Below are 25,305 nucleotides of genomic sequence, written 5' to 3' on the forward strand. Positions count from 1 at the left end.
ATCGTTTCAAGACACGCACACAAACAGATTTATATTAATACAAAGGTTTTCTTTTTTCTTTTTCTTTTTTGTATATTGTCATTGCTTTTTTTATTTTGAAATATTGTTGAAGGATTGTTTCAAATGCAAAAATTATGAAGATGATACTGTAAGTTAAGTTTCTTGCAATCAAATGCTTTGACGCGGCTACAAAATGCTATATGTAACTTCATTATTTTAAGGGCGAAGTTCTTTTTTGGAATTTCCTTGGAATCAAATGAAATCGATTGTGTGAGGCCTGTTGGGCTATAAGTGGAAGACAGGCTCCGCAAGGACAGTTGAATCAGGCGGATGGGGGAGGACATCCTCTTCAAATTCCACTAATTTTTGTCCTCCTTGTTACGAGGCGTGAGGGCGGCCGTGGACAAAAGACGTCCAAAAAAAAAAAAACACACACACACAGGACGGTTTTTCTCAATGCCGACATTAACCTGTCTGCAGTGTAGGCCGTGCAAGTAGCACATAATAAAAGACTCGCTTTTAGTCCGACCAGATGCACGGTTTTGCCTTGTTTGGGGCGCGGTCCCACTTCGGATAACGGTGCTTTTTTAGGCAGGATCTCGGGACATTATGGTTTACCGCGTTGCCGGTGTAATTGCGTTTTAAGACATGCTGCAAATATTTCTCACAGTGTTCAACGATCGTACCTCATCACGAGAAACTCGCCCAAGGACGTACAAATGTCTCATAGGCCCGTGGGTGGCGTGTTGACTCATAAGGGGATTGTTTTCAAATAAGCCTTCGGTTGGACGTCGTCAAAACGTTAAAAAGGGCGGTAAAATGCGTTGTCGAAATAGAAATTATCTTCTGAACATAACGAACCACTCACGGACAGTACTTTCTCCTTTAAAGCCATTCCCGCACTTGAAATTTATCTAGGGGCCTAGCGGAAACATAAGTGACTCCCGATCACATTCATCTCGGTACTTAGCCATCTTCACTAGAATAAAACAACATATAGATTTAATTGTTAAAAAAATTAATTAATACAACGCAATATAAACTAAGGTTTGGTCATAACTTATTGTTTGTTTCGCATAGTGTGAGATTTGTCCAATTTTTGTGGGATCTGGGTTAGTCCTGTCATGTAATGAACCTATAGGATCATCCTGATATGTCTGTATTAGCTTTTGTCGGTCAGACCCCATGATGACAAGCTGCTAGACTCAAATTTTCATTGTGAGAATTTTTTGTTGAGGGCTGCGTGATGTTGCACAAAACTTGTTCTTTCGATCACGATGGTACGCCTATCTTCGCTGATTTGATCCGTCAGACTCGTTTTGAAATTTCTTCATATTTGTAGGTGCGTTTGAAATAAAATATAATATGGTTTTGATTAAAAAATTGTCCCTTTTTTGAAATTGTGTTCAGCTGGATTTTGGCGAAAGATACAACACAAACATAAAGCGAAAACATAAGACTTGGATTATTATACACATTATTGCTAGGAGTGTGGGATTATTATATTTTACGAAAATTTGTCGAAATATGCGAGGTGAAGAACCTGTAGTTTTGCATACCGTTTTATGGTTAGCAGTACTGTATAGCAATGTTTTTCCCCATTACTAAACACGATCGGAAAAAAAATAGCAGAGCTAATAAAGATGATTAAATGCCAAAACGTTTGACAGACCAAAAACAGCGAGAACAGCCGGACCAGGATGAACTTATAAGTTTATCAGCAAGCAGACCCGATGTAGAAATTTCACAGTAAGTTACATATCTAAAATGAACTTGAGCTTGGTCGTTTCTGATCATTTTTTTCTGAATAGTGCTTTTTTCCCCCAATTATAACATGTTATTGTGATAATTTTAAACAATAAGATTTTAATTTGTATATTCACTGTTTTCCTATTGAATGTCCTTCCTCATTATTTATGTCATGGGGAAATTTTAAGGTTACAGCATGGTTGTTTCCGATTATTTTGGTCCGCCTATCCTCGCTCTTTCGATCTGTCAGCAAATTTTCGGCTTTTCGCTATCTTTTTATGTTGAAAGACGAAAAGCAGGGCGGATAGGCAGACCAAAATAATCGGAAAATACGAAGCTAACCCTGCAGACCTCAAGAATAAATTTCATAGTCATTACTATATTACTACAATACTAACTTTATTATTATTACTATATTGGGTTGCAAAATAATTCCCTACCGTTTTTCAATAATTCAATTTTATCACTCTTGTGTATTGAAGTAATGTTTATTTTGGACAAGATAATTCTTATTTGTCAGTTTTGTATGAAATCTCGTATTTTTGCTAATTTAAAATGCAAGAAAAAATAGTACATTTACGATATTTGAGGGGGAGGGTTTTTTTTACCGCAAAGGAATGGGGATAATGTTTGAAATGCATGGTGAAGACGGTTTAGGAGAAAGCACCATCCGTAAGTGGTTTCCTCTGTTTAGAAGTGGATATTAAACTTACAATTAGAAGACGCAAAACGCTTCGGTCGTCTTTCAATCTTTGAGAAAAGTCTTGGAAAAAACTCAGCGACCCACGATCAACAACTTCTTCAAGCCGGGTTAAATCACAAGGTGTTCATTTGGTTGGATTGGAAGGGGGTGCTTTATTGCTTTATTATGAACTTCTTCTACCCAAGCAAACCGTTAATTATACTGTATATTGAACATAAGCTATTCAGCAATTGACCATACACTACCGGATTTGGCTAATCGCAAGAGATTGTTTTCTACCAGGATAACGCTAGCCCAAGACGCAAAGAGGATGATAGAGTTTTAGCTGTGATGTGTTACCCCACCCAACATAGGCTCTGCTAAACTATAATGTGAAAAAATCCTTCACCCGAGGAATGCAGAAACCACATCGTTCCAAACCTGAGGTGTTCTACGAGGACGGAATTACAAAATTACATGAAGGATGGAAAACAAGCAATGGAACGAAATAGTCCATATATTGCTGATTTATTATATTTACAAGTACCTAAAATTGTCGTTGAATTCCTTCCAGTAATTATAATTGTATAATATATTTTTATTCTAATACATTATAATTTATTAAAATCAATTTCAGCTATATCTCGAGGAAGAGTATCGTTAAAATGACGGTGCAAAGAACGTTGTCGAATTTCGTAAGGTCAGGTTAGTAAGATAACTTTTGATAGGTAAATTTTTGGCTAGTTAGGGATATGGATAGTGATAAAAGAGGCGGCCACAAGGCACCTCGACCTGAATAGATCTATTGTGCTCCCCTGTTATTGATAACTCACTGGCCAGCTTTAGGTAATTAATCAGCCTCCACAGCTTTGCCAGCGGCTCCTTGGTGTAGGCTCATGCTTGTGGATTTTTTTGTACTAGTTGCAAGAGCCTGATCTTCACCGAAACATAGAATGTGTTCTGCGTTTCCTCCTCTTCCTGGCAGTATATATAATAACAGCACAGTTGTTCTTCCGTCTGTACTCCAGTCCAGTGCATGTGCTTTCTTAAGCGGATAGGTTTCCGGTTGCGGTTTCCTTTCATTAATTCTTTTGTAAGTTTTGCGAATGGTCCTCATATCTGTGGTATTGTTCCATCAGGTTTTGGACTCGTTAAGGATCCGTTTTGGAATGTATCCCCTTTTGTAGCAGGCTACTAAGCCACAGTAGGGTTCAGGGCCCAGAGAGTCCATGTTGGCCCCCTTTTTGCCCATCATGCCAACCTTTACGTTGCCTCTATGCCCTGAATGTCCAGGGACCCAGTAAAACATTTAAAACGTAAACAAAACATTAATAACTTGTCCTGGGCCGCCCAAGTCCTGGGTGTGCCGAGCTTTACCACCTATGGTGGTCTTTCAACGGTTTAGGGCCGGCCACGGGAAGTCTCGATCGAAGAGAAGGTAATGGTCGACTGAGTTATACTATAGACGACCATTTTACTCTTACCCACTACAGAACCTCATTTAGCTGCTTCCTTGATATGTAGTCAACTTCAAACGATCCATAATTTAAGGGTGAGCTTTAAAACAGTCATCAGAAGGCATCGTGAATGTAGCCTAGTACCGCAAGATGTCCCGCATCAGAGAAGAAAAGCGATTATTCGCAGATCAGCATCTCGCTTCGACACTTGAACAATGGGGGCTGTTATCTTTATGAATGTGTCGGTTTGGTTTGTGCCATGCAGATGACCAGGGCCATGGATGGAGAAGATTTCATGAGCCAAGCGTGAGTCAGTTGCAAAGACATAGTTATAGTATGGGTTGGATTCAACGTCCATGCACCCTTACCCAACAGATTATTATACAGAATGGTTCTTTAATCGCTCTAAGGTACATTGAGGAAGTTCTTCTGGCAGCTTTGGTCCTATTCGATCCATTTATTTGTTGTATTTGTTATGTATTTGTCCATGTATTTGTTTACTTCGCGCGACCGACGATAACTCGATTAGTCATCCAGTACTTGGAAGATGTAGGGATTACGTCTCAATTGTCCCACTCTTGTCTCAATGTCATTTAACACTGAGGCAACACCTAGCACATAATCCTTATCACACGTTCAGATTCTCAAGTTAGGAGCAACTCACCTCCGCGCACGGAAAATCTACTTCTTCCGAGGTTCGGTGTAGAAGCCCGCAGCGGGCTACCGACATGTCGGCTTCTCCCGCTTGCTCCTTCCGAGAGGGTGGGTTAACATTGTGCACTTAACCAGTGCCGCGCATAAAGGGAAACCCAAAAGTTGGTCGGCCAAGTCTCCCACGCACAGAGAAGCCAACTCTATCTCCCTGGGTGTAGCGTCGTAACCTCCGGATGCGGTCCAGTCTAGGTTTCGATTTTAGTGGAATCTCTAACCACCCCCTAGAAAAGACTATGCCTTCGGTAAAGGCGCCCATACGACCACCACCGAAAAACATCCGCCCCCGTCCACCATTCGAGGGACATACGGATCATGTCAGCATTGTCATAGCTCCTCGATGGCTATACGCCCTCGGCACTCCGATTCTTCTTATTCCCGCGAGCTCGGGAGGTAATCGGAGGTCATACGCAAGTATTACAGTCTACCCACATTTGCCAAAAGCAGTTTGCTGAAGATATTAAACCAATTCTGGGAAGACGGACAGATCCCAAATCGGTGGAAAGAAACCTTGGTTATTCTAATCAAGAAAACAGGTACACCGCCTCATCTCGCTGATTCATATCGTCCGATATCTTTGGTGTCTTGTGTTCAAAAAACCTACGAACGCATTTTAAAAACGCGTCTAGAGTGGTGGGCTGAACGAAACGGTAAATTCCCTATTTCTCATTCCAGTTTCGGGAAAAACAGTAACCGATGCGCAATTATCGTTGATCTCAGATGTTCAATTGGCTCTCACCAACAATAAGACGGTGTTGGCAGTCTTCTTGGATGTGAGCGGAGCTTATAACAATGTAAATACTTTTCTCCTTGGTTCTAAGCTGCATAAAATGGGTTTGCCAAAAAGGTTCATCAGAAACTCTGATGTTAAGCACTGATAGGAAGCTATATTTCAAAATTAATGACACCTCGATAGGTCCTAGAACCTCCTATAATGGCCTTCCACAGGGTGGAATTCTTAGTCTCATCCTTTATGCTTTGTTCGTTTCTGATTTACCTTCTATTTTGCCGGACTGGATCCGAATCATACAATACGCGGACGACATTTGTCTCTGTCATTGAAGATTCTTTAGCAATGTGCAAGAACAAACTTATGGAGTTTAATCCGAATTAGACAAATGGCTCGAACGGAACGGTCTGACGATATCGGTCTCTAAATCGGTTATATGCCCGTTTACCCGTAAAAGAAAAATAGACTTACCGAATGAAATTATAATGGGCATTCACAAGTTCCCTGTCAAAAGACACGTTAGGTTTTTAGGTTTAAACATTGACCGCAAACTTACGTGGACGACATACATTAATCTTGTCTTAGCCAAATGCGAAAAACTATATAATGTTCTTTGTAGCCTTACCGGCGCCAGATAGGGGGCAGATCGACAAACTGGCCTACTATTTTATAAATCAACCATTAGATCCGTTGTCGACTTCGGCTCATTATTTTACGGCCAAGCCTCCAATTCCACATTAAACAAAATACAAATGTTCTAATAATAATACATATGAGTGTCAATTTTTTTGTGTCTTTGAGTGTATTTACTGTTTAAAAACTATTGCAAATGAGTAACTTTCGAGTTTTAATTTTGATTTTCTGTTTATTATTGGATAGAACAAAACAGGTTTTGCTTGAATTAGAGTGAGTCTTTATACATGCCCATATACAGTAAAGCTTCGGCTTTTTGGTTCCAAGGTTTTGTAGGTCTAGTTTGGGAGGTTTCATTGTGTCTTGTTAATGTGAAAATGTTTCTTACTTATCGGTGTTTCAAGTATGCACCGTGTATTAAATTGATCGGCGGTTGCTAAACAACAGAAAACGTACGTTATTGAAAAAAAGGGTTCTATCACATGAAATGTCCGATTTTATAGTTTCAGAAATTCAGAGAGGATATGGCGGTTTTCTGTTGTTTACTTCCAATTGTTATTATTGGGTTATTAGTTATTATTAGTTATTAATCCTTCACTTTTATTTAAATGATGATCTCCCTAATCCATTACACACTTTTTAGTATACATCCAAATATGAACATGGAAACACCTGATTTTCGTGTAGTATTCCTTTATGAGCTTAAAACTTAAGCTTCGGCAGCTGAGGCTGCAAGAAACACCAGTAAGGCGTTTGGGGAAGGGAGTGTAAATGAACGGACCATTCGCTGTTGGTTTGTTAAGTTTTCGGAAGGAATACCGAATTAGAAAACGAGCGCGCGGAAGACATCCAACTTTAATTGACAAGGATGTCCTTAAGCTTCATGTGGAAGAAAACCACTATGAAACAGAAGACCCGCAGCACATGTATCAAGACAATTAAGGAACATAGGAAAAGTCAAAACGCTCGCTCTACGAGTCCCTCATGAGCTCACAGAGCGACAGCAGTTAAAGCGCCAGGAGGCATGCGTTTCGTTGCTCGCCAGGCAAAAAAAACCGAGCCTTTTTTTGAAAGAATGCTTTCTATGAAAAATTGATTACGTAAGACAATCAGCGTCGGTTAGGACAGTGGTTAAACATCGACGAAAGACCAGGACATATGCCAAAACCAAATGCATACCCAAAAAAATTGATGGTGACCGTATGGTTTTCCATGGTTGGAATTATTCACTACTCCTTTTAGCCTAGAGGTGAGACCATTACCTCTACATCGTACTGCAAGGAAATTGACGAAATGCATACAAAATTACTTAAAAAATAACCTGCATTGGTAAATTAGAAAGGTCCTACACTCTCTACAACAACGCCACGCCTCATGTTTCAAAATATACTGTAAACAAATTGAAAGAGCTTGGCTACGAAATTTTTCAGCATCCACCTTATTCTCCAGACTTGCCTCCAATAGATTTTCAACGGATGTTGGGAATTTATACAACTTCGCCAAAGGAAAAATTTTTGAAAATGATGTTCAGATTTTTCATTTCAATACTAAGAATTCTTCCGTTTCAGTATAAAAAAGTTGGCCACGCGTTGGGAAAATGTGGAAAATGAAGAATTCTGACTTGCAATAAAATGATTTTGTTTTTATATAGTTATTTTAGGTCATTATTCAATATGATCGAAAACGTACAAAGTACAAATTCTGTTTGCTTACTTTGTTACGAAGTAAAAGTAATTGTGAATAAAGTAAAAGTAATTTTGGGTGGTGGAGATGAGAAATTTATTTTGGGAGGATTTAGAAAGCCAGAAGTTTCAAAGGTCAACGACTCGACGAAATCCTGTATTTTCGCAGAACAACAAATATGTTATATATATTTAATATGTTTATATATTTTCCTTATTATTATTATTTGAAATATATGAAGAATATTATTAAATAGATAAAGTGCATTAACTGACAATTTTGAAGGTGAAATGGCGACAATGGAGTAATAGCACACGAGAAATGTGTATAAATAGGACTTTTTTATATCAAAATTGTCTATTGCAGGCTGCACATATTTATGTGTTTCGATATCGGCCAGGCCATCTGAATCGTTAGTAGGCCAGAGCTCCCACATGAGAGCATTATGTGTCCGATCGTTTCCGCTTCCTAGTTGCAGAACCGGCGTCTTCCTCAGTTTTGCCCATGTTTTTCAAGTCTTTGGCCAATGACCTGTTGGAGGTCTGGCAGGATTTTCAAATCCAGCTTGCTAAAAGAGAGATTGAGCTGCTTTTACCTTGGAGAAGGTAATTAACCTCTTGGCTTTAAGCCCGAGGCGTTGTTTTCCAATATCTGACGATTTCTGTTGTCCTCGCACGACAACCCCCTCGAGTTTTGGAACGGAAAATGTTCAAAACCGATCTTTAGCTTAGACGACCGACATATTTTCCTTCTAAACCCTCACATCCTGGACCGCACTTGACAGTAAGCATATTGTGTTTATCCAGGAGTCACGTGTTATTTCGAGGTGAAAGTAAGTTTGCAAAGCCTTCAGGGTTGCCTGATTGTTATGTTGATCCTTGCCTTCTCAAGTTTTCCTTGGCACTGATCTCTATTGCACGCGTTGCAAGATTGCAGAAAGGTTCAGAGATACTAAAATTAGATCTTTTCACCGCTATGACCCTTTTTACTCGAAGTTTATTTGCAAACTGTTCCTTTTGTTCTCAAACTTTGTGAAAGAACTTTCTTAATATCGACAAATGCTGTGTATAATTAATATTATTTTAAAACGTCTTAGATTCTATTATCCGTTTTTTATGTGGATCTCATCAAGTTTAAGTTCAATGTCCATGTTATCAGCAAGGCCAAGTATATCAGAACTCTCCTATTTTTATTTTATTAGCTTTCCAGTTTTACTTCCGTCGTACGGTTTTTTAACCTGAATATTATCCAGCCTCTCGTAGACTATCAATATTTTGATCTGCATAATAGCGCTTTATTGCCGAAAAGGTCATAAACCTCTATGAAATATAAGACTGTTTCTTTTTGATTACCTTATTTCCATTATTTTATTTTATTCCCCTGTCGGACTTTCTTGGTAAAATTTAACTATATATTTATAAGTATGTATGAATTTTATTGCATATAATTTTTGATTTACAGTATTTATTTACATAGGTTTATTCAGTTGGCTCTAGGGCATTATTGCACCTTTTTCACCTAGTCTGCATTAAATATAAGAAGCATTTTATTTTAAAATATATATTAAACATAAATACATTTTATTTCATAGTCCGATTGACCAAATAACTTCTTTCAATTAATTAATCTTGATGTAAGGTTTTGGTCGAAATGAAAAAGTTAGTGTCACGAGCGGGATTCGAACCCACGACCTTCGGCTAAATACGCCGCTTCTCTAAGCACTTGAGCTATCATGAGCCGAAGATCGTGGTTTCGAATCCCGCTCGTGACACTAACTTTTTCATTTCAACCAAAACCTTATATAAAAAGATTAATTAATTCAAAGAAATAATAATAACGCCGAATAATAGAATAAAACAATGTTATCATTCAATCTAATCCTTCCTATACATCCACGCTGCCCTGGTGTATTCCACCAATGCAGCCCAATTGGATCCATCCAACAAACTTAAAAATTCTTTTATTGTAAATATACTGCACCCGAAGAATATATCTTCTACATTCAGAAAGAATATGGCAAACCGCTGTAAAAAGGAAAATGTCCTTCCTTGCTTTCAAATTACAAAGACGGCATTATTCTCAGTAGCTTGGTACGGTTTGTAGTTAATGTTAAGCAACATGTTCATTATTTTTCAAAAAATATGTGCTTTCGGTAGTTTAAGTCTTCCCAATTATAAAAAAAAAAAATTTTATATGCATTTACGCATGAACTTTAAAAATTTACTATTGCTCTAATGGTATGGGTTATTAAGCTAGGTGTTTATGGTTAAATGCATGTAGTCTATCTTAGACCAACGCTGAAACCCAATGATAATACTTAGAGAAGCATTTTTGACTTCCTGGAGCTTAGCAGAATTGGATTTAAACATTTTCTCAAATCGGAGCACTATAAGTTATTTATAAGATTTTATTTTTACTATCCATAAATGAACACTTAGTAAAGGCCGGGTCAAAGATTCTTGAGATGGTCAGATTCATTCGAACGTATTTCACATTCTGTGCCCATGGTAATGGTGAGTTATTTACTTTGACTTTGAAACAGTATTGCCTCCGTCTTTCTACCATTAGGCCTGATTCTCCATTTTTCAAAAACATTTAAAACACCCACCTACATTTAAGGATAATTCTCTGCAGATAGAATCAACCCTAAAGTGGCTCTTCTAAAGGCCGTATCATCAGCAAAGAGAGCAAATTCAGATGTAGTTTTTACCTTGCAAAGGTCATTTATAAAAATGTTAAAAAAGGTTGGTCCATCGATAGACCCTTCGTGGAACCAAGTTTTTCACTTCTTAAAAGTGACCTTAAGCATCAAACTGTGCAAAAATTTCCTGTTGGTTAGGTAATTACTAATTAAATGTGTTAGGTAGTTAGGAAATTTATATGACATGAGTTTAAATATGAGACCTGTTTGCCAAACAGTCAAACCCTTTCTCCAACTCAATAAGTACCATTTCCACATGAATTTTACATTCAAATTAGCATGGATGTGGAATGCATGGGCCTGAAGCCAAATTGGCAAAGCATAATAATGTCACTTCCGAGAGCTCACTCAAAAGCAGCCTCTTCGGTCTGCTGTCTAGGTGTAGTGCAAAGTATCGGACTGAAGTGGAAATCAGTGGTGCCTTTTTGTTTATGTACAATGAAAAGCAAGACGTTTTTCTTTTCCAGTATTAACATTTTTATTCAGATATCGTGAGATGCGGTCTGGTGTGATGTAGGTTTCAGAAAAACATTTTCTTTATCGTGCCAACGTTTCGATCTTTATTGAGATCATCTTCAGGGCTCAAAGACTGTGTAACTGTGCCATTCTTGCGTGTCGTGTTGAGAGTGCCCATTAACATTTTTTCTCATTCACTCTTGTCGTCTACTGTTAGCACCAGCCTTTTATGAGCTCGTTCTTGACTGTTGGAGGTTGCTTGGATAGTATTCGGATTAGAAGAAAAAATGCCAGTATTATCCGAATAAACGGTGTTGGGATGGTAGGAAAGTCGACAATGTATACAGGATGGGGCAAAGAATGCTCCGTTGTGGGACACCGGCTTGTATTGGTCTGAATCTCGTCACTATGAAGCAGCTGTAGGTTAGATAGGATTATAAAGCTTGCCTGGGTACCAGATCCTATCAAAAAACGCTGCTACCATCTAGGAACGCACCCAAGCAATATTCTTTATTCTTTACAGCAGATGATGTTGACAACTCTGACACCTTGTTTGCTAAATGCCATTTTTATAAGTGTTTCCAAAAGAAAACTGCGTTATTGTCGTTCATTTTTTCGGCGGGCTAGCTGCTAGGACCATTGCCATCTCACGTTTTGTCTAGATCCCTTTTGTTTTTCTTTTGTATGTATAACAATGATTTAAATTGTCTTAAATCAATTTAACAGTCATACTATTAAGACATAACCTAATCTATGTTTGGCGAGACTCGAGAGGTCTCAATAGTCAGAGACACCAGCCCTACAATGCGCTAAAATTATGAACAACATAAGCCAAGTCGGGAGGCCGGCCCTGACGCCCTCCATTCATTCATGCTAATAAATACATTTACATTGAGTAAAATTCAAACATTTACTTGCTGTTGTTCATTTTCTTGTGCATGTATGTTTTTACCTCTAGAAATGTTGTTGAAACTTATATTTCATAGATGTTTTTATCGCATAAACATAAACCTAAGTAATAATACAGTTCACGTAATGAACTAATGATAATATACAATAGAGCCATTGTGTAAATTTATCAGGAACGTCAAAAAAACGAGATTATAAATGGTTTGATTTCTTAAAACTTGTTTTTGTTATCTATGATTCAATCTTAGTTTGATGTTTTATCGCTCCTTTTTGTTATTTTTATTAAGAAACGTTATCATTTTCTAGGTTTTTTCTTATATTCATCGCCTTTTATGTAATTTAGAAATTTCATGCGTATGTACAATGCCTCTATAGATTTTGATGATGTACGTCAAACGCTATTTGGAACGTAACCAGTAAGATAAAATAAAATCTCGTTGTACAACAATTCTTTCGTATAATTAATTAGGCTTTCTTTATAAAATTCGTAATTCTACCTCGGGCCGGTGGTTTTGCATATTTTGATATGTTTATTACCGCATCCCTTATCTCGTGTTCATCGTTTTGTACAGACGGTGAAGACGTGCGATAACATATGAGGGGTTATGTCTTTATTGATAAGCCGTTTATCCATGGCTTTGGTGTTATTTTTGTCCAATAGAAATTCTTCAGGAGCGTTTTTACTGTTTTTTCATTCTCAAAACTCTTAGATTTAAATCTTAAATTTGTTTTTTTAAATATAGTCCACGCTTAATTCTGCTTAATGATTTATTGTTCATTAATTCATACTTACGTAAGATTTTCTCACATAATCCCGTTCCGAATTATTCTTTTTGCATAGACGTAGTGGGAAATCAGTACATTTCACCGAGTCTTTGTTTATTTTTTCTCCCAGAGACTTCTTTGTTATTCGGGACGCGGTTTTCTGATTCTTCAAGCTCATGTTTATTCCGAATGTTTTTATTATTGTATTCTTTTGCAATTGAATCGTTTTTGTTTTTATCCTCGCCAATGACAAAGCCGTTGTCATATGGCCTGAAAAAACCCTCACTTTCCACTCTGAAATCATTGAAGGCTATCCAGATAATCCCACGGAAACAAGAAGACGCCGTTTAGAAGGGATCCTACCTTTTCCACAAAAGCTTTTCCCCCCCCCCCAAGGTTCTTCCATTTAAAACAATGGGGTTATGGTCTTTTACGATAATTGTTCACCTTTCGTGCATTTCGTGTCGCATTAATGGGAAATTTAAAATCACCGAGCAAATTGAATTGAGTCCATTTTCAACTTTAATACCCTTAAAAGTATCCTATGAAAAAAACGGACTTTATTCAGTTTAAAACGTAAAATGAAAAGCTCGCGAATAAAATAAATAGCTACAAATGATTGGATGATAATAAGAAAGAAGTTTAAAACACGAGGACGAAATAATACAATGTTTGGTGGGCTTTAAGGACAAAACTGCAATCTCAAGTTTCATTTCCATAAAACTTAAATATAAAATAGACGAGGAAAGATTAATTTAATCTTCTTAATCTAAAAAATTAATTCATTAATTATTTATAGTTAGTTAAATAAATTATTAAAGATACAAAAATATATTTCTAATTGAGCCAGATCCTTACTCTCAATACGAACTTGCTTCTCCTAAAGAAATTTAAAAATCTCTAAAAAAAACTGGTTATGATAATTTTGCACTTGTTATTGCCAAAAATCTCTCCAGAAAAGCAATCATGCACTTCACTATTCTGATAAATCACATCTTTTTGTTTTCCGATTTTCCTTGAAAAATTGCTGAAGTTGTTCCAATATCCAAACCTAACAAAGACCGTACTATGCCTGGACACTATTGCCCCATTTCACTCCTCAATACCTTATCAAAAGTTGCAGAAAAGGTAATTCTGAGTTGAATAGGATATGATACTGCCATAATTTCAATGTTGGCTATTCAGCGACCTTTAGGCATAGTGTCGTATGTATCCGGCCCGGAGGACCAAAAATGTTGGCTATTCAGCGACCTCGTTCGTTTGTGGGAGGTAATCTTTGTCCCAAATGTGTTTGGACACTCACTTGATTGGATCTAAAGCTTCTATCTTGGCGTACAGAAGGCATTTGATGGTGTCGGCACAGGGGACTAATTTGTAAACTAATTTCCAAAATATTAATAATAATAATCATTCCCTTATATTTTTGTTTGTTGTTTTGGACCTGCATTGCTGAAAAGTAGTGTTGTGCTGGGCGATAGGTGAGAGAGAGCCTGGAGCCAGCCATTGTTTGTGTGTAAAATAAAATCTATCTATATAGGACGAGGAAATGTTATAAAATAACCATTTTTCGTGTTTGTTTCTACATAAATAGCAGGAAAATATAAAGCATACCTTGTAGAACGCTAAGAAAAAGCCACAAATTGATATTTTTCAATAAATAACGTGTTTTATTGAAATTTATTTTATGGGGGAAGTACGGATTGGAGAGCTTACAAGATTTAATCTTTTGGTTTTCAATGGTTGTCCCCAATTGGTCAAAACCACAGACAGATCAACAGTCACGATGCCAAGTTTCATTCAACTCTGACTGTTAATACGCCTTTCTTATGAACCCTAAAAAGGAAAATTTACATAATACTACGGGTTAAACAATACGCCTTTCGTTAAAATTGGTTCAGACGTTGAAATGCTGCGCTAAAAGAGGTAATAACAATAACGATAAGAACAACATACCATCAATCATCACCAACCAAACAACATTAGTTACAGAATATTTCAATTTTTAGCACATAAGAACAATTTTAGTAAGTTTTTTTCTCGTCCCTGGAATCGAGTAGTTTATGCCTATCATTTTAAAAAAAGGAAAATACATTAAATTCAACTTTTGAATTGAAAGAATTTTTGACGATGTCCTCCTTGAGCAAGCTTCTCTCAAGTGTAGATCTCGCTTTTCCTTTTAAGATGACTCCTTTAATTATATTATGTCTGCATGCAATGAAGGGCAAACGTATAATATGTGAGAAAAGAAAGAGATAGTGGGTCTTAATCTTCAATGATAGAACCCATATTCAGTCCGTGCCCAGATATGACTGCTGTTAGAAAAAGGTTTTTTACATGTAACCTTTTGGTAAAAATCTCCATTCTTTTTCACATTATTTTATCATATTTGTACACTCTCCTTATTTGGCATAAGATCTACAGACAAAAGTGAAACTGTAAATCACTTTTAATTCGGCTTCACTGGGGCTACTTTGGACAGCGTTCTCTGTACCCATATTTACAAGTTTCTTGTTTTGGATCTAGTCTGCTGTATTAGCTTTCCCGATTTTTGACTTTTGACACTAACTTATGACATTAAATTTATCTTTGCTTCTGCTATTGCCTGTTGCATATATCCAGTGGGATTGTTAAAACAGTTTTTATACAAATTATATTTTAACTCTGCACTCAACTTTGTCTTTCGTCGTTTTGCTTTTGTTTGTGAATATGAACTACGTGGACTTGCCTGGTTTGGATGTTGGGTTTATTACAACTTGAAATAAAGCGGCTTATCTACCATAGTTTACAACATTATTATCTTGGTACCTATGGCTAATTTTACTTATTATAATTTTTTTAAATGTGCTGTTCAATTTTTAAAACGTTTACAGTAAGGAAAAATTTGGAAACGGATCAAATACATCAATGGATCAAACCATCAAATCGGATCAAATACAAACACAAAATGGTTTAAACGTAGGTACATGGAAAAAGTTTAATGATAAATGGAAAAGAAGGAATTAAAACAGAAAAGTTCAATATGAAATGGAAAAGTTATACAAAGTTTAATAGTAAACTAAAATATGTAAAGTTTAATAATAAATAGAACGGTAGGAATTAAAACAGAAAAGTCAAATATTAAATAAAAAAGGTTAAATTAAAATGTGCAAAATTTAATAATAAATGGAAAAGTCGAAATTGAAATGAAAAAAGTCGAATATTACATGGAAAAGTCGAAATTGAAATGGAACAGTAAAACATTAAATTGAATAGTTTATATTAATTTGAAAAAAGTTGAATAATAAATGGAAAAGTTGAAATTAAAACGTAAAAAGTTGAATATTAAATGGAAAAAGTTGAATATTAAAATGGAAAAGTCAAATATTAAATGGAAAAGTTTAAATTAAAATGAACAGTTTAATATTAAATGGAAAAGTTAAAATTGAAATTGAAAAAGTCGAATATTAAAATGGAAAAATCAAAATTAAAATGTAAAAAGTCGAAATCGAAATGTTATAGTCAAATATTAAATGGAACAGTTTATATTAATATGAAAAAGTTGAATAATAAATGAAAAAGTCGAAATTAAAATCGAACAAGTTGAATATTAAAATCAAGTCAAAATTAAAATGGAAAAAGTCGAAATCGAAATGTTATAGTCAAATATTAAATGGAACAGTTTATATTAATATGAAAAAGTTGAATAATAAATGAAAAAGTCGAAATTAAAATCGAACAAGTTGAATATTAAAATCAAGTCAAAATTAAAATGGAAAAAGTCGAAATCGAAATGTTATAGTCAAATATTAAATGGAAAAGTTTAAATTAAAATGAACAGTTTAATATTAAATGTTAAAATTGAAATTGAAAAAGTTGAATATTAAAATGGAAAAATCAAAATTAAAATGGAAAAATCAAAATTAAAATGGAAAAAGTCGAAATCGAAATGTTATAGTCAAATATTAAATGGAACAGTTTATATTAATATGAAAAAGTTGAATAATAAATGAAAAAGTCGAAATTAAAATCGAACAAGTTGAATATTAAAATCAAGTCAAAATTAAAATGGAAAAAGTCGAAATCGAAATGTTATAGTCAAATATTAAATAGAACAGTCAAACAATTAAATTGAATAGTTTATATTAATATGAAAAAAAAGTTTGAGTGAGTAGAAATACTTTGATTGAATATATAAAAAATATATTTTGCCTTGTATAAATTAACTTTTCCACATCCAAAATGTATTTGTTAAATGTAAACAATGTTTGTAAATCCCAAGCCCCGAAGATGATCTCAATAAAGATCGAAACGTTGGCACGATAAAGAAAATATTTTTCTAAAGCCTCTAAAAAAAGCTGCCTATGTATTTACCATTAATTACACTTAAAATTAAAAATAATGAATATTGTATTTTACCTTACTTTGGCAGAAAACTTATCGCCATACTGATAATAACAACATTCATCAAATTTATATCACTCTGAACACGACATGCAAGAATTGCACAATTACACAGAAGACAAACACTTTGAGCCCTGAAGATGATCTCAATAAAGATCGAAACGTTGGCACGATAAAGAAAATGTTTTTCTGAAACCTACATCACACCAGACCGTATCTCACGATTTCTGAACAATTTAGGTTTATTGTAATCCGTTATATTTAGTAGACTATTGACCAAATTACTACTTTCAATTAATTAATCTTTTTATGTAAGGTTTTAGGTTAGCGGCATGATCCATGGTTTTTCCTTTGGACGCGTTTTGACGTTTATTTTCAGTGGTTGTCCTGTATGTTTTCCTGGCATCTGTGTCCCCATCCTGTACTCACACCTGTCATCGCCTCGCACACGTCACTACGCTGTTTCACAATTTTGTACGCTAAAACTAAGTCAAACAGCGAACAGTACTGGATCAAATATATCGGTTTTGGAATATCTATGTATTGCTTATAAAAAAAAAGTTGGTCTTTTTTTCATTATTGCTAAACTATTGTAGCCATTTGCCTTCAATCACAAGCGCAAATACACATAACTCAGCGATGATAAACACACTAAAATATCTGTAGCGACCAAAAATTGTACAGCTTTTCCAGATTTTCCATAGGAAGCATGTTCAAATTTTACAAGTATTTATTAAATATTTGTTTTAGTCTTCTCTTTCAATACAACCGCAACTGCAAACGTGTTTTAATGTTAAATAGAAACACCCAAAAAAGGTAAACATCAAAATGTCGAGAGAGAAAGTTTCCCTGACAGATTTACTTCCAAATCTCCTAATACGATTTGTACTTTCACTCTCTAAGTTTAACCTTCTGTTTTGAATTTGATTTTATGGTTCTCAAGAGACAATTTACGCTCTTCTTACAATTTTTTTTTAATCATACGTATATATATGTAATAAAGTTTGACACTAGTAACACTCTATTATTTTAAAAACGCTAATCAACATTTTAGTCTTTTTTTATTGTAGGGTGATTCACAAATAATGTTTCAAAGTTCAAGAGCACTACCACTACACCAAAATGCAACAACAAAGATTCTCTTGACCCTTGCCTGATTATCTCCATAATAAGGGTGATATTTCTGATTTTGTTTTAGTTTGTTTTTTCGGTAAAACTGGAGTTCTTCCATAAAAAATACTATATCTTCTGAATTTTTGGTCTAAACTGCCATTAAGCAAATATACCCTACGTTTGTTCAGCCAGCCTAGAAAACGGAGTTCATATATGCTTTGAGCTTGACACTCCCATCACCAAACTCATATATAAAGTGATTATCTTCAGATCGCTAAAAGGCAGTTTGCAGAGGTCAGTTATAAAAAATTTCAAACGTTTTTCCAGAGAGCTGACATAAGATGAGATTTTGGAAGACAACATTCCAAGAGCAGCCGTGTGTCTCTTCTAATTTCATAATTAGAATTATTTAAAACAAAGTCCCAGGCTACTTGTATTTCATCTTCTTTCCTTTCACACTTGTTTAGTGGAACGAAATTTTTTTAAATGGACAGAAAGTGTGAGGGAATGGCCGTAGATTGTTTGTTCAAACCGTTCGACCCTTTCACCCGATAATTCGCGGGGTTTTTTTTCACATTCTTACTTAATTTTCTCCCACAACTTAAGTAGGAATCGGAAACGTGATTAAACCGTTATGAAGGTAGACTAAAAGTGAATTTTGTGCGAAATTTCCATACTCTTATCTAAATACAGAAATTAGTTCATTTGAAATTTCACTAAATTTGGCCAATTTAAAATTTCTAAATATTTGCATTATTTCTGCTGCATATAAAATGAAACTAGAACCTGGTTAAGTTGGTTTTATTTATGAAAATCTAATTAGTTTTTAGATTTGATATAGTACCGAAGGTTCAGAAGATACACCAGTTTTATGTAAAAATTCCAGTTTTACTGAAAAAAAAATCGATTATTAAATATTCAAAAACCAGAAATATCACCCTTATTTTTGAGAATCAAACAAGTTCCACGAGAATGTTTTATTTATTTTTTGGGTATAGAAACACCTGCATTTCGACCCAGAACCACCTTGAATATTTGGCTCATAATTGGTTAGATATTCACTGACAGGCAAAAAATTCCGCCCAATTGATTTTTTTTCATTTTCTCAATAAAAGAAAATTGTGCCCTCAATTTGTCTCATTGTTTTTATCATAAATATTTGTTTAAGCTAAGTTTTAAATTAAATTAAACACACTCAATGCTTAAACCAAAACAAGGATATAGGATCTTTCAATGTTTACTTTTTACAGAATTTAAAATGTTTTTAAAATGTTTATTCAGTTTTATTTGAATTCTGAAGCAATAAACTTTTGGTTTTCATCTTTGTTTTCTTAATTTAAATTTTTAAACTTAAGAGTGCCACTTAGTGCTGAAGATGTTGCGCATGGTGTGGCACTTATTGATGATGGACGTTTCATCAGGTATGCGGCTACTGCCATCGGAGTTCCCTACGAAACACTGCGAGACCAGAGTTCCCCTCGAAGGTAACAGAACCACAGGATGACCGTTTTTTGACTTCGAGAATTTTGCGAAACCGGCACCTCACTGTTGTTCAAGCGATTCATCAGCTCCAGAAATTCGAGGTGTCCACATTTCTGAACGCACTACTCCAAGAAGATTAAATCAGTATGAATTGATGGCTTTCCGCCCAGTAAGAGGACCAGAATGGACCAGAAAAAGAGTAGGACGGCTCCCATTTGCTCGAGAACACAGCCATTGGTCTATGGACGATTGATCTGCTGTACGTTTTAAAGATGAGTGTGGATTTGCTCTCATGAGCGTGAAAGAACGTGGAGAAGGGGAAATGAAAGGTACGAAGCCTGTAATTTTTCCCAGAGCCAACCTTTGCAATGTAGTTCAATGATGGTGTGGGCGGGAGAGTCGCACACCATCACTGAGCTACAATGGTTGTTGTTCGTGGAGGGTTCTTTGACGACCACTCGCTATGTGGATGAAATTTTGGAACATCATGCCTATCCTCGATTAAATCAGCGACAATCCTATTCTAATGCAAGATAATGCCCGCCCACATGTTGTAGCATAGTACAAACATACCTTCAACAGCATAGCATAGGGGCCTTAGCCTGGCCAGCCCGTTCTCCAGACTTGAACCCCACCCAATATTTATGGGATAACCTCAAAAGACGAATTAGAGCAAGTCCATCACTTCCTGACACTTCCACTTGAAAGGACTCTTCGTGAGGAATGGGCTAACCTCCAGCAAAGAGGCATTTCCAGACTGGTATGCCGAGTCGTCTTCGAGATGTAATTAAGGCAAAAGGGAGAAATACGCGATATTAAAATGTTAATTAAATATCCAATTAAAATAAATTTTATCTGTCCGCCTTTTTTGTCATTTTCCTTAGCAATTTACATTTTGTTTTACTTTTTTTTGACAGATTCAATTATTAAACGTTAAACACGTGAAACTTCGAATAATATATAAAAATATATACAAATCAAGTTATATTACAAGTGGGTGGAATTTTTGCCTGTCAGTGTAGTTGTGAGGATGACGTGTCTCTTAAGGATCTGCTTGGTATTTCAACTGGGGATATTTCTATTCGTCTAATGACTTTAGTCTAATAGTCTTTTATAATAGCCACTGTACAAAGTGCTGTTTGAATAATAATGTCCACTATTAATTGCTTTCTGAGTGGCCTGAACCATGGTCTTGCCTGCCAGAGCGTTTGGACGTTTATCTTCAGTGGTTTGTCTGTGTGTTAACCTGTCACCTGTGTCCCTATCCTGCGCATACATTCTCACCCCCTCGCAGAAACCACTGCAAATTTTTAAATTTTATGGATTTTAAGAGCTCAAGGCAACTTTTATTAACTTCTTTATGCATAAAGATTTTTTTTTAAACATGAAAAATTGAATAGTATTTTTTTCTTAAGTACCAACCTGTATACGATAAGTCAGTCAGATTCGATGTGAAATTCTCCGATTCTTCCCATACGGGTTCAAGGAAGTTGTACGGGCGAAGCAGAAATTTCGCGATGGCAATCTCCAAACCCTAATTGGCCAAGAATAAAGGGGTTTCTCAAAGATTTCCCTCCAGGACCGATTGGGGAAATGTTCGTCCTTTGATGCCAAGACGATGGATGGAACGCTAGTCGATTATTTCAAACTGTTCCCACGGGCTTTTAGGATCCACCAAAAAAGAAAAAGAAAGAAATAATAACCGTTAAAATTCCTGTTATGTTAGATAACAATTTTTGGAAATTTCAAAGTGAATGTAGCCAAATACCTGTTGGTCTTGCATAAACCGGGTCGTTTTTATTTTACATTTCAACATCTTGCAAGAATCAAGTTGCCTTATCTAGAAAAGGACTTATTAGTATTTGCAACTATAATAATTTAAATAACATTGAGTAACATTATATAAAAAAAATCTAAACGATCTGAGTGAAATAGATCTGATATGAAGAAATAATTTGAAAATTTGTTTATTGTTGTGTGTAATTATCAGGTATTACATCAGAATTAGAATAACTCCCAACTTCATGCCAAACTTTCGTTTATTGTATAAACATCTTCAGGGCCTGATGCGAATAAACATAAAAATTAAGGTGAGAAAATTTTTATTTTTATTAATTAATTTTTATGTAAGGTATTGGTTGAAATTAAAAAGTTAGTGCCACAAGCGGGATTAGAACCCACGTGACTTCACGATAGCTCAAGTGGTTAGAGCTTCGGCGTATTGAGCCGAAGGTCGTGGGTTCGAATCCCGCTCTTGGCACTAACTTTTTCATTTCAATCAAAACCTTTTGAAACAACCAAAAGAAAAAACCTTTTGAATTTCACCCTCCTTTTTGCCATATTTCAAATCCCGCTCGTGCCATTGACTTTTTTATCTCAACTGAAAACCTTAATTAATTATAAGATATTAATTGGTCAAGCGGACCACGAAACTAGTGAATTTAATAAGTTTAAAATAAAGTATACTTCACTAAAGCTCTCCGTGGCCATTTCATTTGTCGCCGAGAATCAAATTGATTACACGACATTTGAAAAATGGCAAAAAGGAGGGGAAATTCAAAACGTGGGGTTGAGATGGGAAGTTAGTGTCCGAGTGGATCGAGGTCCTCAAGTGGTAGAGCAGCGGCATATCAAGCCGAAGATCGTGGGTTCGAATCCCGTTCGTGCCAATGACTTTTTTATCTCAACTGAAAACCTTAATTAATTGTAAGATATTAATTGGTCAAGCGGACCATGAAACTAGTGAATTTAACACACAAAGGAGATCTTGGCAACATTCTGTATTGTTATTAAATAAATCATTGACCTAAGGACCTTTCAAGATAATAAGTTTTATATTTGAATTTTATAAACAAATATACACGCGCATATCTGAGACACACGTATTATACAACATTGAAACCTGTAAAAATATACAAGCCGGCGTCCCACAAGGGAGTGAGTATTTTTGGTTCCATCCTTTATATTATTTATACTACTGACCTATGGATGGATAGCATTGCAAATAATTATTAAAGTGTTTTATTACGTAGACAACAGCCAAAGTCTCCAACTCGTAGGAATGGTAATTTACTTCTGTTGGAGTTGTTCGCTTACTAAAATATGCGACAACATGAGGTTTACCCTCAATTATGTGAACTAATACGGCGCCAAAACCAACAGAACTTGCAGCAGTGTGTAATTCGATGGGGTATTTTGGGTCAAAAATAATCAAAATTGGTGGAGTCGGAAGTAGGGAAATTATTTGTTGCCTAATTTCTTCATGATCCTCGGTCCAATTAACAATCTTACTGTTTATATTGGCTTCAGATTTTCGGGTATTACAAATTGCCGGAAATAAGACGCTAATCCTAGGAACTGTCTCAATGTGCGTATTGTGGAAGGAGGCGGTGATTTGATTAAGGCTTGATTTTGGAAGAATTCGGGCGAAGTTCGCCATTTTCCACTTCATAACCTAAATATTTTATTTTTTTAACCACAAAGGAGCATTTAGATAAGTTAGTATAGAAAACCCAGCATTGGTAAGGACTTCCAAAACGTGATCTAGAAGCGTAAGGGATTCATCACAGGTCGTAGCCGTGATCAACAGATCATCCATATAGCATACTGCATAGCTATGAGCTAAATCTCCTAAGGCGTTCATTATCGCTCGTTGATACACACTAGGCCCATTACGAACGCCAAAAGGCATAGCCAAAAATTCCCACTGGGAATCGGGCGTAACAAAAGAAGTCTTTTCGATTGATTCCTCTTCAACAGGTATTTGATAGAATCCGCTAGCCATATCGAGAAAAATTTTGAACCACTCAGACGGGCAATTTGATCAGATATTAGTGGGAGGGGAAACGATCAGGGATTGTATTTGAATTTAGCATTCTATAATCTACCGCCATTCGGAAATCCCCTGTTTTCTTAGCAACTAATAAAATCGGACTAGCAAATGGAGACAACTTGGCCGAATTACACCGGCTGCCTCCAACTCAGCTATACGCTTTCGAACAATTTCGCGATTTACCGGGCTTAACCTATATGGTCGTCTATTAACGACTTTACTTGGATCAATTAAACGGATACGAAATTCACCGGTAGTTACCCGGCTAGTCGGTATACCGTTAATAAAATGTTTTTCATATTTTGTTAAGATAGCACAGTTCATTTCTTCGATCAAGGGGAATATCAGTAGGCACATTTTCAAAAATATTTTGAATTTTGTCAAAGCTCCTTACTACGTCTCTAATCAAAATTCAACATTAATGTTGTCAACTGATCCGTTCCCGATTCCAAAAGTTTCAAACCGACCTCTCGATTCACCTAACCCTACTGTTCGAGCCCTCTATACATTCCCAACCCAAGAACTCGCCACGTTGCCTTAATGTACGATGTCCTATAGACCTCGTAGCCCCTAAATACCTCACACTGAGTGCCAGCATTGGCTGGTTTCCCATGGCGTGTGACCTCCGGGTGCAGCTCAGTGCTGTGACCGTGTGAAAAAAACGTATTGTAATCACCTTCGTAATATGTACTAACATGTATAGGGTACAAATAAAATAATTTAAAAAGCTTAAATTTGTAAATTAATTATAGTTTCAAACTCCTTATGGAGGGCATATATTCCTCAAAGGCTCACGAAAGAATTGGGTGTTTTATAGCCAATTGGCCGTATCCTTATTTTTAATACACAATTATAATATCAATGGCTGATATTTGATATATTTGGCTGATATCCTACTAATTTCCCATTATTGATTATCTTTACTGCGCAGCAAACAACTCACTAAACTTCAAATAATATGCTTTTTTCTCGCTTTTTTGGCGTTGGAAATTGTCAATTTTTATATTTTAACATAACACCTAAATAATTTAAACAAATAATTACAAGAATAGTATTGTTAACAAAAAACCAAACCAAAATAAATAATTTTTGTATTTTAATGGAGCACATTTATTTTTCAACAAATAATTACATGAATCGTAGGGTTAAATCGTCTAGTTTATGATCCAAAAAAGGTTTTATTATAAAAACCAAGTTCACGAATAATTTTTTGAACCGCTGTACTAGCCCAGTTTGTTTTCTTCTTATCTTTTTCTCAGTTATGTTTTTATGTTTTGATTTTCGCCTAACCACGGGCAGACGGTTTTAAAAAAGTCGAATGTATGCTTATACATAGATGCGTAGTATTTAATGACCGTTAATTAATTATTAGTTAGATATCAAGAGATATTTTCTTTATCGTGCCAACGTTTCGACCTTTATTGAGATCATCTTCAGAGCCTGGAACAAATATTGTTTAGATTATAGAAATACATGTAAGATGTGAATATGAATTTATACAAGTATGTACACAGTGTTGAAATTTTAGGTTAAATCAAAGTGTGTGTTTTCTGTGTTGATGTGGCACAGTTATATGGCGTGCTAAGAGTATTAACTAACTTATGTAAATTCATTTTCGCATCTTACATTATTTGCATAATTTAACCAATCTTTATAAATCCCAGGCCCTGAAGATGATCTCAATAAAGATCGAAACGTTGGAACGATAAAGAAAATGTTTTTCTCTAAATAATCTTCATAAAGTATGTACTTTTATTATTTTCATTTTATTTATAAATTGTTAAAGTCGTGAGGAGCGGTCAAGAATGAGGTAGTTTAGCGTTTCGACCTTTATTCGGGTCATCTTCAGGGGGGTAAATTACAAACCATATATTGATTGGAAAAAAATACAATTTAAGATGTAAATATAAATTTTGAACCAAGTATTTCATCGTCACATAAAATGTGGTGCTAGTCTTGTGGTGTCATATTGGTTTTGTGTGAAAATGTTGTAAAACGTGAATTTGTATTCTGCTGGTTTTG

This window comes from Cimex lectularius, unplaced genomic scaffold (assembly GCF_000648675.2).
Source record: "Cimex lectularius strain Harlan isolate CLEC.00 unplaced genomic scaffold, Clec_2.1 scaffold76, whole genome shotgun sequence".
NCBI lineage: Eukaryota > Metazoa > Arthropoda > Insecta > Hemiptera > Cimicidae > Cimex > Cimex lectularius.